The following is a 20,820-nucleotide window of genomic DNA, read 5'->3' as shown; positions in this document are numbered from 1 at the left end:
CTTATCTTCACCCGTCCAGGTTTTAATCCGGAACCACACATTGCATTTAGTTGTCATTTCTCTTTAGTCTCCTTTAATCTGCAATGATCTGTCAGCCTTTCACTGTTTTTCAAGACATTAACATTTTTAAAGCGTGCTTGCCTGTTGTTTTACAGAATGGCCCTTATTTTAGGGGTGTCTGAGTGCCTTCTTGTGCCTTGGTTATGGTTATGCATCTTGGCAGGAATATGACAGGAGTGGCGTGTTTCTTTCAGTGCATCACAGCAGGAATCATCTGATATGGTTCATTCCATCTTGGGTGATGTTAATTTTGATCATTTGGCTAATGTATTATCTGCCATATTTTGGTAAAGGTACCGTTTCTTCCCTTGTATTTAATATGTAATCTGCAAGAAGATGCTTTGAGCCTATATAAGTATTCTGGTCCCCAACAATTTTTCCCCAGTAAATTTAGCAACTATTGATGATGCTTTCCTGGATCAGTTAATAAGATGGTGGTTGATTTTTAAAATTCTGGTGTTTCTCATATATTTTTCAGTTAGCATCCTTCTGTAAACAAGAACTTTCTCTCTCACTCTATTCCTTTATTTTTGTCTGTTTGTTTTAGTGTAAGTATAGACTCGTGGAATCTTTTCATTTTTGAAATAAGTCAAATGTAATGAAATGCTGTTGATTTAATTTTTGAATATGTAAAAACATTAACATGGTTCCAAAAATCAAAACTATACAAAAAGGTGTACTCAGGGAAGTGTCACTACCTCCCCTCCAGCCTTTCCCACTCTCCCTCTGTAGGGGACACTATCATTAATTTCTAGTTTATCCTTCTTATAATTCTTTTTGCAAAAATAAACTAGTGTATGCATAGTTTTATCTACCTTGTTTCTCACACGTGTATTATTAAATTGCACCTTGCTTTTTAAACTGTATATACTAGAATTACACCTTTCAATGTTAAAGAGCTCTTCCTTATTTTTTTAGTAACAGTTTTATTGAGATATAATTCACTTACCATGCAATTCACCCATTCAAAGGGTACAATTCAGTGGTTTTTAGTATATTCATGAAGTTGTGTAACCATCACCACAATCCATTTTAGAACATTGCATCACCCCATAAAGAAACCCTGTACCCTTTAGCAGTCACTCACCATTCCCCCCAATTCCACCAACCCTAAGAAACCGCCAATCTATTTTCTGTCTCTATAGCTTTGCTTATTCTTTCATGTAAATAGAACCATACAATGTATAGTCCTTTGAGACTGGCCTCTTTCGTTTATCACAATGTTTTCAAGGTTCATCTATGTTGTATCATGTATCAGTACTTTGTTTCTTTTTATTGCCAAATAATATTTCATTGTATAGAAATACCACATTTTGTTGCTCCATCCTTCAGTTTATGAACACTTGAGTTGTTTCCACTTTTTTGGCTGTTATGAATAGTGCTGTTATGAACTGAACATGTATGTGCAAGATTTGTATGGACAAATGTTTTCGGTTCTCTTGGCCATATACCTAGGGGTGCAATTGCTGAATCATATGGTAAGTCTATGTTTACTTTTTGAGGAACTGCCAGACTATTTTCCACAGTGGCTGCACTGTTTTACAATCCCATAAGTAATATACGAGGGTCCCAATTTCTCCAAGTTCTTGCCAACACTTGTTATCATCTTTTTGACTACAGGTATCCTAGTGGATATGAAGTGGTATCATACTGTAGCTTTGATTTTCACAACCCTGATGCCTGATGATTCCTTATTCTCTTTGACTGTAGCATAGTACTTCCCTGTATGATGTACCATAATGAGGAAAGCAATTTCTTACAGTCTTTTGCCCTCTGGCGAACTCATTAACCAATAGGAGAGACAGACAGTTAAACTAATAATTAGAACACATCACTCATACAATTATTTGAGTAAGAACAGGCTACTCCAGAAGTAGAAAAGAAGGAGAAACTCATTCTAACTGGGAAGTGAAAGGCTTAAAAGAGGGGTGAGTCTGAAAGGCTAACTCGGAGGTGGGGAGAAGAGCCTTTGAGAAAGTAGAGAAGCTTCCAAGAGCTTGTGTGTTTAAGGTGATACTCCTTTCCTCCTCTAGTTTCACTATTCTTACAACATCACATGTAAGCTACTTATGAAAGTGAATCCTTTTTTTTTTTTCCTGTACAGCTATTTTTTATTTTTCCTTACAATACAGGAGGTCAGTGAAGGACTGGTAGGAACTTAGAATTTTCTGTGGTCAAGATGGCATGTCAATAAATAAAGCCATAATAAAACAAAACATTGAATGACATGAGATGTCTCAATCATAATTAACTACTTTGCAATCCATGCCAAGTTGTTCCCTTTGTGGGTATAAATACATAATGATAATCTAGATTTTGTTGGCATCTGACCATAATGAAGTAAACTTGGATTGCTTTCCTTCCTTAATCAGCTTCCAAATTCCTGCTAGGTATGCCACAAGTTGGCTGGCATATCTATGAGAAGAGCAGAGTCCTGATTTATTCCCAGTGTGCAGGTGGCTGGCTTGGCCAAAGGAATCCTTCATCTCACCAGGTGGACTCTCTCCTATTTTTCTTTTCAAGGGATCTGTCTGGGAGCCAGGTCTGGACCATTCAGGGCCAGTTTCTTTCTGTCACCATCCCAGGTGCATCATTGTGATGGGAAGAGATTTGGTCCCTAGCCTGGTTTCCAAGCCTTGCTCCTTGGATCATTTGTGGGCATTGGTCCAGTTTATGATGGTCCTTTGCTTGGCTCTACCCAGGGACTTTGGGGTGGCTGAGGTAAGGGGTAAGCAGAAAAGCCAACCCCAGTCCCTCTGGGCCTGCTGGCCCTTTTGACCATGGCCTGCTTATTTATTCCAGAATTCCATTTTCCAAATTCCATTCCAAATTCTGCTAGGATGCTGTTTGCTAATTCCTTGTGCTGACCCTGGTCTTAACCAGAAAGATATGGAATCTTCTTATTCCCTTTGGTGCAGCATATCCTGACACCAGACTTTGCAAACACTTGAATGAGATTATTCCATTCGGTCCCATGTCCGATGGAGATGACCCAGAAAGGCAGAAACCGGTAGTTTAAATGGAGCAAGGGACCAGGACTGGAGGTGTCTGGGAATAGGAAACTTAATGTTTTATTTCTCTGAACTGTGCAATTTTGTTTCTTTATAAAGTATACATATTACTTTCATGAAAAAAGAAGACAAAATAAATTCACTGTGAATTTTAGCCAGGAAACAAAGCTTTTCCTTTGGATCAGGTTGACATCAAAGCCCCTCTGATGGCTTTTCTCAGTGGCCAACAGCAGGAGTCTTTCCTCTGTTAATGTTTGCCTTCTCTTGTACTTAACTTTAAGAACTTCCTTAAAAAAAAAAAAAAAAAAAAAGCCTTCTTTCCCTTTTCCATGCAAATTTCAGAAAAGAAGAAAAATAGATTTGATGGAGGGCATCTCCCTGCTGGAAATGGATACTCGCTGTGAGTTCATGCAGTGAAGTGGCTAAGAGCACAGTATGCAGGGGTTAGGTAGGTGGGACAAGGAGGTCCTGACAAACTATTTGTGGTTCAGGAAGACATCTGAGAAGAGCATCCTTCATCTTGATCCCAAGTGGCTTTTGCTTCTCCTTTGTTTAAAACATAATAATTCTTAATACTTACTCAGCATTAGGCATTATGCTAAACTCTTTACTGCCACAAGCTCATAATTCTTGCAACATCTCTGTTATTTGGGAAGTAATAAACCCATTCCATAGATGAGGAAACTGAGGTTCAGAAAGGTGATGTTACTTGCTCAAGGTCATCTAGCTAATGATGAAGCTAGGATTCAAACTTGGGTTGACCTGATTTCTAACCACCATGCTATACTGTTCTTTGGTATAACACACTTTTCAGATGTATATTGTAACATTATGAGATGTTCAAACAAGGCATTTTGAAAATATTCATACTCAGTGCCTGTGTCCATCAAACATTTGCTTAAAGTTTCAAAGCCATCCCATTTCACTTGTTTTATAGGTTGAATAAAAGAATATTACATGTAAAATTTCACCCCTGGAATTTTATTTACATTGTAAGACTGATATAATTGTGTTTATGCCTTGCCAAACTGAGCTTGGCTAGCTCAATTTGAAGCTGTTTTTAATAGGATTTGTTAAATAATTAAACATCTATATCTATGTCTGCCTGTCTGTCTATCATTTGGCTTCTAGTTCTTAGGTTACTTATTTCACCTCTACCAAAATAAAATAACATTTATAAAATTAAAAGCTAAACATAAATGTCCAAAACTTATAAAAACTCTATTATAAGTATACAGAGTTAGACAGGCAAGACACCAAAATTATAAGAACTAAGCCTTTATGTAATATAATACAATCATGTTAAAGCAGCTAGGAAGGCAACTCTTGCTATTGCACAGTTTATAGTTATGATGTGATAGCACCATAGCACCATGCAAAGTAGGTAGACCCATATCTTGCTGGACATTTAATGGAGGGAAGCTCCCTGGGCTGTGAGAGCATGCTTACAATTCCATGTGAGTGGTCCTGAACGGTTCCTGAATTTTTTTGAACAGTGCAGAGCTATAACCTCCATAATTAGTTTATAAGAAGTTTGAATAATTGCTCCAAGATGGAAGAAGTCTCATTCCACATGGTTCACAGAAACAATTTAGCCTAGTGGTTCAAATTAACATATTAGTAGTATTTAATATATGTGTAAGTTTTCAATAGAGTGAGGTGTAATCTTTGTGCTCTGACATGGAAAATGTCCATGATACCCTGTCTGGACAGAAGTTGGAGGACAGTGTGTTTAATATAATGCCATTTTTGTAAGAATCAATCAATCAAACAAATATGTATCTATACAAAAAAGAATCCACTCTACTACTTAGCATTTAGGGAGGTAAATTGGGGAGCTGAGCCTTCCACTTATATTTTACATCTTTATATGTTGTTGAATTTTTTTTTTCTTTTTTTTTCTTTTTTTCTTTTTTGCGGTATGCGGGCCTCTCACTGTTGTGGCCTCTCCCGTTGTGGAGCACAGGCTCCGGATGCGCAGGATCAGCGGCCATGGCTCACGGGCCCAGCCGCTCCGAGGCATGTGGGATCTTCCTGGACCGGGGCACGAACCCGTGTCCCCTGCATCGGCAGGCGGACTCTCAACCACTGCACCACCAGGGAAGCCCTGTTGTTGAATTTTTAAAGTATTACTTTTGAAAGAGAAAAAAAAAAGTATAAATCTTTTTAAAAATATTTTAAAATATACCCAAAGGCATTTGAAAGCCACAATGTCTTGACCATCTAGATCTAAACCACAAGGGGGTGCTGTTGGCCTTTGGATGAGTAACCTCAGGAGCGCCTCAGTTTCCTCCTCGGTACAATGAAGGTAAAGCCCATCTCACAGAGCAGTGGTGCACTTGTAGCTGCCTTTAATTTTCCTAAATCTGAACAGGGGTTGAGGGGAGATGAATCCTTCTTCTAATTGACTGTATTTGTAAAACCAGAACAAAGAATTTTATGTTTAATTTCCTCCTTTGACTTAAGTCTCTTCTCAATGCATAATCAGAGTGCTGGAGGGGAAGGAAGATTGGAAGTTGGATTTCTTGGGTCACTCTCTCCTTAAAGAATCTGATGAAAGGTATGCATTTTAATCCCAGAAAACTGCATGGAATTTTCAGTACAATTCCTGGAGATATCCTGGCCCAGATCAAGGACCCTTCATTGTTTTAATTTTACCCAGGAGGAAGACATGGTCTAGAGAAATCAAGGCCACCAAGACTATAGAGAGGGCTCAACCCTGCTTCCTCACTGCTCTTTTCCATACATTTGCAACCAGCCAGGGAGCCAGGTGACCAAAGCATGTGGAAACAGTAGATGGTGACTGCTGGGGAAGGGGACACTCTGTAATTGAGCTTTTGCATTGCAGCTGCATTCTCACTGGAAGAGTCAGATTTGTGTATGTATTTAAACATAGGTGTGTTCTTTAAAAATCAGTAGCTGGTTAACATTAAAAAAAGAAAAGCTACTGTTCCTTGATGGGTCTTGTGGGTCTACAACAGTGACCTCTTTTAATCCTCACAATGGCCCTAGATGGCCTGGTGGACACAATGGGGCCAGGCCAGATCCCCTTTGCTGTTGCACCCAGAGCCCAGCTGCTGTGAACCTGGCAGGTCAGTGATTCCACCCTGCCCCACCCACCCAGAGCTGCTATCGGGATTCCAGCCACCTACAGTGCGGTAGTGTGGTAGGTACTCCAGAGCACCTCTGGGTCAGGTGGAGACTAGACTTTACCTGAAACCCTATCCTGTCTTGCCTCTCTCGTCCCTCATCTGTTTTTCTCAGGCCCTCACAGGACTTTCCTGAAGAGCGTGTCCCCAGTAAATCACATACCCTCATCCCTTTCCCAGGCTGTGCTTCTAGGGAATCTGACCTACTACAAGGGGTTAGTGTTACTGACCCCGTAACTCTAGTTTCCAAGGGTCATGACTTATGTGATGACAGCACACTGGTAAGATTCACTTTATAGAACCACACTTGGGGCCTCAGAGATCATCTGTCTAGTCGTTTTACAGAAAGGGCATGTATGTATATATACTTATATGTATATATAGATTTTATGTGTTTTTACTCATATTTACTTAAATATATGCACTCCCTTGCTTTTCCATTTAGTATTATGCCACAATTATTTTCCCTTATTTCTATCTTTATAAACATAATTGTGAAAAATGCATAAGATTCTAATCTACGAATATAGCTTAAAAAAAAAAAAAACAATTAATATTGGGAGTTCCCTGGCGGTCCATTGGTTAGGATTTGGTGCTTTCACTGCCATGGCCTGGGTTCAATCCCTGCTCAGGGAACCAAGATCCCACAAGCCATGCAGTGCAGCCAAAAAAATAATATAATAATAAGAATAAAAATAAATAAAAAAGCCTAATATACTCGAATAGGGAAATAGTTGTTTACATTTTTATTATTATAAATTATAAAATGAAATATCTTCATGTAAAGGTTTTTTTTTTTTCTGTGTCCTGATTACTTTCTTAGGAAAGACTCCTAGAAATAGAGTTACTGGGCCACAGGGTATAATACATACTGCATATTTATTTTTTAAATTAAAAAAAAAATTTTGGCAGCACCTTGCAGCAATGTGGGATCTTAGTCCCCAACCAGGGATCGAACCTGCGCCCCCTGCAGTGGGACCGTGGAGTCTTAACCACTGGACCGCTAGGGAAGTCCCTGGATTTATTTTCCAAAAGATTTTACCAGTTTATACTCCCAACCATGGTGCCATCTGGCAATTTGAACCCTTTGCCAATCTTGAATATTGTCGTTAAAAAAAAGCAAAAAACCCAAAACTTAAAGTTAAAAGGACTCATTGCTCTGTTAAGGTACTTTTCTTTATTTGTAGTAAGGTTGAAATTTTTTCATATATTTATTAGCCATTTGTGTTTCCTATTTTGGGAGTGTTTCCCCTTGTTTACGGCTTTAATAATGAATTTATATATGGTTTTTGAAAGTCACTCTGGAAAAATACACTGGTTATGGGCTTGGTTATTAAGCCCATTTAGAGATATTTATCCTTTAATTTTTCCAGAGCAACATTTTCTACCTGCTCTGAGGCAAAGTGGGTGGGGGAAGATTTGAATCTGAAGAAATTCCATTTAGTAATTAACACTCCCCCGCCAGAAGCAAGATGGAATGTCTCAAAGAGAGGATTTCTAAACATAAAATGCAATGAGATAATTTAACAAAATATTTTAAGTGGAATAGAGCAGAACTGAAGACATCCCAGTGGAGCCAGAAAATTTCTACACATTTATGAAGAAACACAAAGCAAGCAGATGACATTGTTAAAAATGTAAGGATTCGGGCAATAAGCCCACATATCTTGAAAATACAAACACAAATGTCCCTAAATTTAGGTTAGTCTTATAATTTCAACTTTGGCTTTGAAAACGTTTCTTACTTCATTGTTTCTTTATTTCAGAAGTGAGGTGACAATAAGAAATAGTAAATTGAATAGATAATCAGCACTGAAAGTCAAGTAAGCATTTCGGCCTCCTTCTCCTTAATGTAGTATTATCAATTATATATTTTCATGCTAAAAAATTGTAAGTGCTCACAAATTTTCAAGAAACAAAATTAAATTCTGAACTAAAATTCTTCAACCTTGAGCTCTAGCCAGAGGTGAACTTTATTTTGGAAAATCTGAGAAAATGAGCTCCATTAATTCTGAGTGGAAAGGATCCTGAAATACTCCTTGCTTCTCCCAGACATATTATTTAACCTCGCACATTCCTCACAGCAGCTGCTCCAAATCTTCTCCACTTTCCCCAAATCCTCCTGAGCTGTGTAGAGAGGACAGAGGCTGGGTGACCTTCCTTATTCCAGTTCCTCCTCATCTCCACACACCCCATCTCTACTTCCACTCAATTACAATTTCTTCTAGGGCACTTGGCTTTCACGCCTTTATATTCCCCTTCTCCTAGCACACAGCAGAGTGCCTGTTCATAGGCACGGCTCAATAATGAAGATTTTTTAAACGAATGATTCAGGTAAGGTCAACTTTTTAAAAGATTGAGATATAATTGACATAACGTTATATTAGTTTTAGGTATACAACATAATGATTCGATATTTATATATTGTGAATGATCACCACAATAGGTCTAGTTAAAAATCCATTACCGGGGCTTCCCTGGTGGCGGGGTGGGTGGGAGTCCGCCTGCCGATGCAGGGGACGCGGGTTCGTGACCCGGTCCGGGAGGATCCCACATGCCGCGGAGCGGCTGGGTCCATGAGCCATGGCCCCTGGGCCTGCGCGTCCGGGGCCTGTGGTCCGCAGCGGGGTAGGCCGCAGCGGTTAGAGGCCCGCATAACCCAAAAAAAAAAAAAAAATCCATTACCATATATAGCTACAATTTTTTTTTTTTGTGATGAGAGCTTTTTAAGATCTACTCTCTTAGCAACTTCCAAAAATAAAATACAATATTATTAACTATAGTTACCTTCCTGTACATTGTATCTCCATGACCCATTTATTTTGTAACTGGAAGTTTGTACCTTTTGACCACATTCACACATTTTACCCACCCTCCATCCTCCACCTCTGGCAACTACCAATCTGTTCTCGGTATCTGTGAATTTAGGGTTTATTATTATTATTATTTAGATTCCATATATAAGTGAGATCATACAGTATTTGTCTTTTTCCATCTGACTTATTTCACTTAGAATAATGCCTTCAAGGTCCACCCTTGTTGCAAGTGGCAAAATTTCCTTTTTACAGTTGATGTGTGTGTGTGTGTGTGTGTGTGTGTGTGTATATATATATATATATATATATGAAATGCACCAAGGTTTCTTCCAGTCTCGGCTATTGTAAATAATGCTGCAATGAACAAGGGGGATGCAGATAGCTTTTCAAGTTGGCGTTTTGCTTCCTTTGCATGAATACCAAGGAGTGAAATTGTTGGATCATATGGTAGTTCTATTTTTAATTTTTTGAGGAAACTCCATACTGTTTTCCATAGTGGTTTTACCAATTTACATTCCATGAACAGTGAACAAGGATTCCTTTTTGTCCACATCCTCACCAACACTTGTTATTCCTTGTCTTTGTGATAAGAGCTGTTCTAACAGGAGTGAGGTGATACCTCATTGGAGTTTTGATTTGCACTTCCCTGATAATTAGTGACGTTGAGCATCTTTTCCTGTACCTGTTGGTTATCTGTATGTCTTTGGGAAAATGTCTATTCAGATCCTCTGCCTATTTTTTAATCGGATTGTTTGCTGCTTTTTTTTTTTTTTTTGCTGTTGAGTTGTATGAGTTCTTTATGAATTTTGGATATTAATCCCTTATCAGATGTATAATTTGCAGATATTTTCTTCCATTCATAAGTTGCCTTTTCATTTTGTTGATGGCTTCCTTTGCCATGCGGAAGTTTTTAAGTTTGCTGTAGTCTAACTTGCTTATTTTTGCTTTTATTGCCTTTGCTTCTGTTCTCAAATCCAAAAATCATGATATCAAGATGCTTACTGCCTGTTTTTTTCTAGGATTTTTATGGTTTCAGGTCTTATGTTCAAGTCTTTAATCCATTTTGTAAATTTATTTATTTTATTTATTTATTTTTGGCTGCACTGGGTCTTTGTTGCTGCGCATGGGCTTTCTCTAGTTGGGGAGAGAGGGGGCTACTCTTTGTTGCGGTGCTTGGGGTTCTCATTGAGGTGGCTTCTCTTGTTGCGGAGCACAGGCTCTAGGCGCACGGGCTTCAGTAGTTGTGCCACATGGGTTCAGTAGTTGTGGCTCGGGACTCTAGAGTGCTGGCTCAGTAGTTGTGGCTCACAGGTTTAGTTGCTCCGTGGCATGTGGGATCTTCCCAAACCAGAGATTGAACCCATGTCCCCTGCCTTGGCAGGCGAATTCTTAACCACTGCGCCACCAGGGAAGTCCCTTTAATTCATTTTAAATTAATTTTTGTGTATGGTGTGTAATGTAGTGATCCAGTTTTATCCTTTTGCATGTAGATATCCAGTTTTCCAATACCGTTTATCAAAGAGACTGTCCTTTATTGTATACTCTTGGCTTCTTTATGGTAAATTTACTGACTATATATACGTGAGTTTATTTCTGTGCGGGTAAAGTCACCTTAAACAATGTGACTCCAGATTTTATCTGATCAAACACTAATAGAGCCTGTTGCCTTGGAATAACGAACTAAGAAAGAGCACAGCAGAGTGCTATACACAGGGCTAGGTTTGACTCTTGTTCTACCATTCATTGACTGGGTGATCTTGGATAAGTTGTTTAACCACTCAATCCCCTAGCCCCATGTTTTTCAGACACTTCATCTCTAAAAATGAGGATAATAAAATTTCCTGCCTCACAGAGCTTTTGGGAGGATTAAATCAGATAAGGGACTTGGTACAGAGTGTGCCCCATAGCAAGTACTCAAAACGAATATAATGCATATTATATATATAATCAGTATCAAACCTCTGAATAATATGACAGCTTTGTAAACTGCTTGCATAATGTCTTTATGTCATGTGCAGGCCAACCTCTGCTAAAAAAAGGGAAAGTGGGTGTTAAATGAGCTAGTGGGAATTGTTTCTTGGCCCCTTCTCCCAGATTTGAGAACTTGTGTCTGACTGTGTTGCCAGGAAAATCTACCCCTTCCCCCTTTCACGGATTGAGGACAGAACAAATGGCCTCTGCTTCACTTTCCCATGGAGCCCTAGGTACCACATCTCCCGCTGTTTCTAGTAGAAGCTCGCTCATTGCTGACATAGGAGGGATGCAGTTAATGTCTGCGAAGTCGAATTGCTTGAATTCTCATGCCCCATCTCATGAATGGACTCTAGACAAGTTGTTTTCTTCAAACTTGTCTGCTCATATCTTAGAGCTCATTTTTATTTTGCAAATTCTAAAGCTTTGCCTCTGACATGTTATGTTATTACATCAACATAACTCAGTCACAAAGATTTCAAGGCAGAATAATTAATATACATTGATTATTCATTAATTCACTCAGAAAACATTTATTAGATGCCTACTGCGTTTTCTTAAAAAAAAGAGCACATGTTTAGGTGTAGAAGAGCTTGTTTGCTTCTCCCCCTGACAGCCTTTAAATGCTAATGAGGTCACTTTTATCTTTTTCTAAAATAATGTCTGACTATAGCGACATCTACTGGTAAAACTGAGCTCTAAACCAAGGGGATCCTGCGTGTATAGCCTCAAAGGTATTTTGACAATTCTTTTTTCCCTAAAGTGTAGTCCAGGCAGACATCCAAATCAACATTCTTTGATAATGAGTACTAAGCCACTTCACTAAATGATTTTCTGTAAATGATTTCAGAATCTTTAAAGCTTTCCTGTTTGGAATACTTCTGCTATCTTTGCTGAAAAATCATAGACCAAGCTGCCGGGCAGCCTTTTGAAAGAACCATACACAATAAAGTGCACAGAACCTTAGAAAAATATTACATTAAAGTAATTCATGTTGATTTGGAAAGCTGAGAACCATGACTAACAGAACACTGCCATTAACTGATGGTTCCCAGGACATTCCAGTGCAAATTATTATTTAAAAGCTAACTTGTGGGCCCTTGGAATTTTGTCTTAAATATAATGCCATATCCAGTGGTTAAATTCTTTTTTTTTAATTATTTAATTTATTTATTTACTTTTGGCTGCGTTGGGCCTTCATTGCTGTGCGCGGGCTTTCTCTAGTTTTGACGAGCAGGGGCTACTCTTCGTTGCTGTGCACAGGCTTCTCATTGCGGTGGCTTCTCTTGTTGCGGAGCACAGGCTCTAGGCACACGGGCTTCAGTAGTTGTGGCTCGCGGGCTCTAGAGAGCAGGCTCAATAGTTGTGGTGCACGGGCTTAGTTGCTCCACAGCATGTGGGATCTTCCCGGACCAGGGCTTGAACCCGTGTCCCCGGTATTGGCAGGCAGATTCTTAACCACTGCACCACCAGGGAAGTCCCCAGTGGTTAAATTCGTAAGGTATCCATCAATAGCTCATTTTATACAACATAACTGAAATAATGTGCATTTGCAAAAAATGGAAAAAAAGGGAGGATAAGAAATAATGCTTTGCAATATTAGTAAATAATTAGGATGTTTAAAAATTGAAAAATAGTTTTTAAATAATGGATTTTTTTATTACCTTGAATACTGGGGGGATAAATGACTAATTGTCTGATAAATGACTTGCTAGCTTGCAAAATGTTAACTACCACTCATAGTGCCATTGAGTTTTATCAGTCAATGGATGCCTTTGGCTAGATGTCCTCATGGTTACAAGAGGCTGCAGTGGCTCCAAGCATCACCTCCTTACAAAGCAGAAAAGGTTCTTATCAGAAACCTCATTGTGAGAATAAGAAAATCTTTCCCAGAGATATTGCCTATAAACTTTCCTTCTCATCTCATTAACCAGCATTGTTTTCTTTGCCCCTTTCTATGCCAATCACTGGCAAGTGGATTAGATCATCATGGTAATTGAAATTCACTCCCACCTTAGCCCCTCTCCTGAGGTTGGGTTGTGGGTCATTTTCCCTGAGCAAACAAAATTGGTGATATTCAAGCAAGGAAAAGGGACATAGATGGATTTGGTATCTACTAAACTGAGGAGTAAATGGGGTGGGGAGGAGGAATATGAGACAGGTGTGGGTGATTCTTTCTAGAAGTCTAAGTTTGGTGGGAAGAACTAGGATAACAGCAAAAAGGAAAGGTTGGACTTAGAAAAGGATTCGTTTGCTTTTGTTTGGCTTGAAGATGGAAGAGACATGAATATATTTATATGCAGAAGGAGGGCCAGTAGAAGTGGAAAGTTTGAGGAATTAGAAAAACAAGTTCTTAAAGCATATGAGAAAGGATGGAATCTCTAGCCAGGTACCAGACTTTGGGATTTTGAATATCAAATTCCAAAAATTGATTGAGTCCATCAGAGAATGGCCAACTTTTAATTTCCTCAATTAGAAGCACTGAAAAAATCAACAATCCTTTCATTAAAATTACTTTCTGTGTAGCAGTTTCTGACTTGTAAACATTTTTCTTGTTCCCTTTAGAACTGTCCATATATTTTTTTTTTTTTGGCTATTGGGAAAATTGGTAAAATTTGAATAAAGTCAGTATATTAGATATTAGCATTATATTGATGTTAATTTCCTGATTTTGCAAATTTTACTGTGGTTATTGAGAGAATATGCTTTTGAAGGAAATAGACAATGCAGAATTTTAGGGATATGATGGTTAATTTTATGTGTCAACTTGGCTAGGCGATGATGCCCAGTTGCTGGGTCAAACAACCATCTAGATATTGGTGTGGAGATATTCTTAAGATATGATTAACATTTAAATCAGCAGATTTTGAGGAAACCAGATTATACTCCATAATGTGGGAGGGCCTCATCCAATCAGTTGAAGGCCTTAAAGCGTAAAGACTTAGGTTTCCCAAAGAAGAAGAAATTCTTCTTAAGACTGCAATGTAGACAGTCGCCTGATTTCTAGCCTGTTGCCCAGCGGAATTCAGACTCGAGAATGCGACATCAACTCTCACCTGAATTTCAAGCCTGCTGCTGCCCTACATATTTCATGTTTGCCAGCCCCCATAACTGCATAAGCCAATTCCTTAATCTAAACTGCCGCCCCCCACCCCGTGCCCATACATATCTCTTTCAAGATATGTATATATCTCCTATCGGTTTGTTTCTCTGGAGAACCCTGAAAAATGCAAGAGGTAAATGGCATCACGTCTGTAGACCCTCAGATGTTCACTTTTGGGGAATCTGGGTGAAAAGGTAGTGGGAATTATTTGTACAGTTCTTACTGTGTTTCTGTAGTTCTGAAATTACGTCAAAATAAAAAGATAAAAGAAAAACAAAATGTATTTGAAAGCCAGTTTGGAACATGGCTTTTCTCTTACACAGAGCTTATGAACTTGTCTAAGTTCCCAAGGTAAACTGACACAGAGCTTATGAACTTGTCTAAGTTCCCAAGGTAAACTGACACAGAGCTTATGAACTTGTCTAAGTTCCCAAGGTAAACTGGCAAAGGACTGTTTAATGTAATACTGGGCCCTCTGAAGGTGATTAGATAGGAAGAAGGCAATAGTGCTTTAATGGTGATTCAACTAGAAGGGAAAGCATTATACTTGAATGATAGATTTTAATTAATCCTTATTTTGGTGGAGAAACTATTGCAAAATTTTTTAATATTCAATTGCCAGTGTGAAATATTAGAGGGATAAACAGTTGGGGGGTTGAGGAAAATATGGAAGTTAAAGAAGAAACCGGTGCTCAGGTGTATCTAGAGAGGAAGGGAGGAGAGTTGAAGGAAGGTTTCATTTGATTTGGTTTACTTGGAAGAAATTTGAGCATATTTATGCACTGAGGGGATGGAGCTAGGGTAGAAGGAGTAGTTGAAATTATACCAGAGAGAAGCAAAATCTGGTACACATGAAAAAGGATGGAATCTCAAGCAGTGCTTTTTTGATTTTATATACCGCTAAAATGTTTTTAAGTGATAAAACTGGAGGACCAATATAAAATTGTCAACTTCTACATTTGCCAGGTAAGGACATAAAAATAAAGATAGACAAAGCCATCCAAACCATGGGAATCCACTATTACCATCGTTTCGTAAGTAAACATTTAAACTCTAAATATAGAAAAGGCATAATGTAGGGATTTAATAAGTTTAGCATGAGGTTCTTCTTTCATTGAGGACTGTTTATATGGATTCTTGCTTTTGGCATTAGTTCTAGCCGAGCACATGTAAGCAGCTGTGTCTGTCTTGGTAGCTGGTACAGAGCCTGCCAGACGTGGTGTTCTAACAGCACACCTTGGATGACTGCACATCTTTGTCTCCATTGTGACCTTGGCTCTTCCTTGGACTTGCTTTCCACAGTCGATCCTGATAACCCCTGACCTGGCCCCAGGCTCTGGTTCCTCCTGTTCCCAAGAGCAGCTTTACAAGTAGGACCTGTGGCATCCACTTCCACTTGCTTTATTGAAATTGCATGTTTATCTGCCAAGGTTGTGATTATTTTTATATCACCAAATTTTGCCCTTTGTTAATGTTCAAACTCACTTATCTCTTTCTGGTTAGCATAGCTTTCCTCTTCTCTTCACTTTGTTCATTCCCTCACCATTGCTTCTTGAAGAATATTGTTTTGCTGGGGAAGTTTATTAGCACCTTGTTTCTGCTTCCCTAATCTGCATGGTAGGTGCCTCTTTGCTTTCATAAGGAATGCCTGGTTTGGTTGCACACCTTACTGGTGATATTAGTGCCGTTCTTTTGAGCTTTGATTAGGCCCTGCGCTGTTTCATGACCTTTGGGGTGAAGTCCAGAGGAATTCATCTTCTTGTATCTGTAAATGGGAAGCATGAGATCAGTTAGAAAGTGCCTTGGGTCAGATCTCTGTTCTTTGCTAGTTATGTGGCCTCACAAGTCTCTTAAACGCTCTAAGACTGTAAAATAGGGAAAAGAACATCAATCTTATAAGGTTATTCCAAGGATCAAATGAGAGAAATGTGTAAGGAGCTTTGAAATATGCTGGCACGTGGCAGCTACAGTAACAATGGTAGCCGTTACTGTAACCCTCCTTTCCTCCCAGCACTTTCTAGAATTGTGCTGTTAGATAACCACTGGTTACATGTAGCCACTAAGCACCTGAAATGTGGCTGGTCTCAGCTGAGATGTGCTGTAACTGTAAAATATACACCACTTAAAGGGGAGACTACAGTGAGCTTACAGTTTACATCAGACTGTGATGTAACTAAGAAATAAAACGCCATTGACACATCTCTGAGATTTGCGGGGTATGATAGCAGCTAGCATAGCTACCATGAGTAATACAGGAGTATTACTTACAAGAAAGGGGATGAGGGATGCTGGGAATACAATATGTTTCTCTGGGAAGAGTCACAATGACCAAGTACATGGAGACATGTGGGGAACATATGCCAGTTTTATTAATATACAGTGAGAAATAGAACAGTTTAGGGAACTAGGTGCTCAATCCTTTGCTTAGTCCATTCTCTTTTGTACTTAAGGTATGTGAGAAGCCAAATTATAATCACATGGGTACTTGATAAACTATGGATATACAAGGACTAAGGGGTGTTGATTTTATAATTGTAGTGTTAGTAGCTTGGGGGCTTGACTGCTTGATCTTTGGATAATGTTTCTTAAAATCAAGTTGAAGAGTCCCATGGGCTATATGGCAGGGTGTCGAGGGTACACAAACCCAGGGTAAACTTGACACATTTTCCTAGGGTACCAGAGATTTAGGGGATAAGAAGTTAAATAACCGAATTAGTCATTTAAAACAATATCTTTACACTAAAACACACCGATATATTATTAATTAGGATGCAAAAAATTACATACATTTTTTAAAAAGCATGAAGACTCAAAGAACTTTTGAGCTTGACATGGGCAGCTTCAGGCTTGGGGTGAGCAATAGGGCAGCAGAGTTAGGAGCAGAGGCTTGGGGATTGACACAGGAGGATTTTAAGACCCAGGCTCTGCCACTTATTAGTTACATGACCTTGGACAAGTCATTTAACTTCTCCAAGCCTCTGTTTCCTCAACAATGAAGTGAAGACAATAAACAGCCTTCCCCACAGCATTGCAGGATTCAGTGAGCCAGAGCACAAAAAGCAGTTAGGACAGTAGCCGACGCTAGAAGGACAAAATAAAGGGTAGTGGGTATTGTTGCTATGCTTATAGCTATGCCTCGGACTCTCCTCAGCTATGAGGGGTACTTTAGGGAGAAAAGCTGGGAACTCCCCGTCTTGGTGCATCCCGTCTCTACAGTGGGAACACGTCTGCCACAGCCACCGTCCTTTCCTGCTTCTGAGGCTGGCCAGTCCTCCTGATTGGTGTGTTACACCCTTAGAAATGTTCCTAGTGCATCTAGGGAAGTTATGGCTGAATGCAGCTGGCCCAAGGTTCAAGTCTGTGTATTTAGGCAGCCCTGCACAGCTCTGGTCCTCCCTTCTTTGAGGCCTCAGGAGGCTATCTCATTTCTAGGTGCTTGGGCAGTATCTTGCTGTAGCCCAGGTGTACTGATTACACCATGTGTATATATGTCATGTTTGCATGTCATTTTGACCATTTTGAGGGCTTGACAATATTTGATGTTTCCTTGTTTTGACTGTGATTGTACATGGCTACTGCTCAATAACTATTGATTAATAGATTGAAAGAAATAAAACTAAAATATATGCAGTGTTGTCACCACCTTCTATACTCTCACATCCAGCTCTTGCTACATGAGAGGGGAGGAGATAGGAGAAGGGCATACATACCTCCAAATCCCCAAATCAAGAAACAATCCTGGGATTCCCTGGTGGTGCAGTGGTTGAGAGTCCGCCTGCCGATGCAGGGGACATGGGTTCGTGCCCCGGTCCAGGAAGATCCCACATGCCGCGGAGCGGCTGGGCCCGTGAGCCATGGCCCCTGAGCCTGCGCGTCCGGAGCCTGTGCTCCACGGCAAAAAAAAAAAAAAAAAAAAAAGAAAGAAACAATCCTTTTGGACTTCCCTGGCGGTCCAGTAGTTAAGACTCTGAGCTTCCACTCCAGGGACATGGGTTTGATCCCTGCTTGGAGAAGATCCTGCATGCCATGTGAGGCAGCCAGTAATAATAATAATAATAATAGTAATATTAATAAGTAAAAAGAAAAAAGAAAGAAAAAACAATCCTTTCACCACAGTGACAAACACCACAGTGTTTCCCTGTCCTGTATTCTACCCCAGCTAGGTAGGAGATGTGAGGTACTGGAAAGGTCAAGGTCTTTGGGATAAGACAAACTTAGGACAGTGGCTCAGTTCCATCACTTACTAGTGAGGGCACTGGAATTTACCAGGTAGGTGACCTCATTCAACCTCTTTGAACTTTAATTTCCCAATCAACCCATCTCCCAGAGTTGGCAAGGATTGAATGAGACAAAGATCAAGAAGCTCTTGTCCTGGATGGGACATGTTTAATAAATATTACTTTCCATGTAAAAATAATTTTGGGGACTTTCCTGGTGGTCCAGTGGTTAAGAATCTGCCTTCCAATGCAGGGGACGCGGGTTCAATCTCTGGTTGGGGAACCAAGATCCCACATGCCGCGGGGCAACTAAGCCCTTGCGCCACAACTACTGAGCCTGCGCGCTCTGGATCCCGTGTGCCACAACTAGGGAGATAAGCCTGCGTGCCACAACAAAAGAGCCCGCGTGCCGCAGCTAAGACCCAACACAGCCTAAATAAATAAATAAATATTTAAAAAATTTTTTTTAATTAAAAAAAATCATTTTGGTGCTGTGGAAAGGCAGATATTTGGCTCACAGCTGGGCAATGTTTTGGGGGATCTTAGGGAAAATTCAGATTTTTCTTTTGTGTTTTCTTCAGTCATGAAGTGGGAATTTAAGTCTGATTTGTAAGCTGGATAAGGGAAAGAGGAGAAAGTAAAAGGAAGTCAGTGATGGTGAGCCAGGTGATAAATCAGATTAAAACAATAAACATTTCTCTATGTATGTCTGTATGTATGTATATATCTCTCTATTTCTCTCTTTCATCCCCTCCTTTCTTTTCTGTCAAGTCATCTTATTGTTTTTGTTCTACCAGTTTTATTTTCTATTTTATTTTTGGACTAGGTTATATATCCACATAGCTCAAAATTCAAAAGGTATAAAAGGGGATGCAGTGAAAAGTCACCTTTCCACCCTGTTCTTCAGCCGCCAGATTCTTCTCCCTAAAGGCAACCAATGTCACCAGATTCTTGTGTATCTTCCTGGAATATTGTTTACCCTCTTTTTACACAATTGATCACATACTCTGCTACTATCTGAAATCTTGCTTTTTTCACTTAATCTTGAAGATTACCCCACATCCATGCATGCAAAGCTCCCTTGCTCTCTCTTAATTTACTTTTTTTTTTTCTTAACATCTTTATTGGAGTATAATTGCTTTACAATGGTGTGGCTTAATTTACTTTTAATGCCATTGTATTTTGTGTATGTACCATTACTTGTTTAACCACTACCCTACTGAGGAACATTCAGGCTAGTTCTGTTTTTTGCTATTAAGTAATGTTGTAATAAATAATCTTGTATATGTCATTTTTCAGTAAGCAAGTATATCTATAAGACAAATTCCTGAAATGGAATTTCTGGGTGAAAAAATATGTGCATCTGTAAATTAATCGATGTCAAATTGCCCTTCATAGAAGTTGTATCAATGCATGTGCTACCCTACAGAGTAGCAAAGTCTTCTGAGTTTTCTAAAGTACACATACCAAGGAACCAAAGCACATACATAGGAAGTAATGGAGACAATTTGATATGACCCAATGACCATGGGCTAATTGGATTCTCATTGTTCCTTTGCTCTCTCTCGGGTACATAATCTGGACCTCTTATATAGATTTAGAGTTATTTAACTTCACAATTCTAAAATTAAACTCCACATTAAAGAGGTTTCTAATTTACAAACTGATATTTAGCTGCATTTCAGACTGTCAGAACCTCATGAAATAGAAGGGATGGGTTTAATCTTTGTTTTTTAAGGTTTCAAATTTGATACCTCTGAAACCTATGGCTCAGAAAGCTTTTGGTCTTGCACCCCTTTACTCTCTTAAACATTTCTGAGGACTGGACTCCAAAGAGCTTCTGGTTCATGTGGGATATATATATTTTACAATATTTAAAAGCAAAACTAAAAAGTTTCCATTTGTTTATTTAAAATGATTCCATTATAACATAAATAATAACTTTTCTTATGAAAAGTAACTATTTTTTTTAATTAGTGATAAAAATAAGCATTGTTTCATAGTGTTGCAAATCTGGCTTACGAGGTGATAGCTGGCATAGCACCTTGTGGAACCCAGTGGAACCTTTTCTTGTGGACTGGACTTCTATGGTAAAACATTTTCTGCCCTACCTTGATACCAGATATGTCTGCTCCTTACCCTCCTGCTATAAATCCTCACCCACCATTTCCAGGAAGTGATGGGCAGTGTCAAGATTCACGGGTTCTTTGTGAACTGGTTTTCCAAATCTGGTGTTCAAATAGGCTAAAACTTGAATGGGTCTTTGTGGATCACAGAGGGTCCCTCTTGCAGAACTCTAAGTGAATATGGTAGCTGTATTAGATTTGATGTAAGGGACCAAAGGGGTCATATAGTAGTGTGTTTGGGGTAATGCCCAGGCTTCACATGCCCAGCCTACACTGTAATTACCAAATCATCATGCCCAGTACTCACCATGGCTCCATACACCTAGATCAGAGGCCAGCATGTTATCAAAGAGATCTGGCTCTTCCT

The sequence above is a fragment of the Grampus griseus genome (genome assembly GCF_964374135.1).
Source record: "Grampus griseus genome assembly, chromosome: 16".
NCBI classification, from domain to species: Eukaryota; Metazoa; Chordata; class Mammalia; order Artiodactyla; family Delphinidae; genus Grampus; species Grampus griseus.
The sequence above is the reverse complement of the archived record's forward strand: the minus strand, read 5'-3'. Positions refer to the sequence as shown.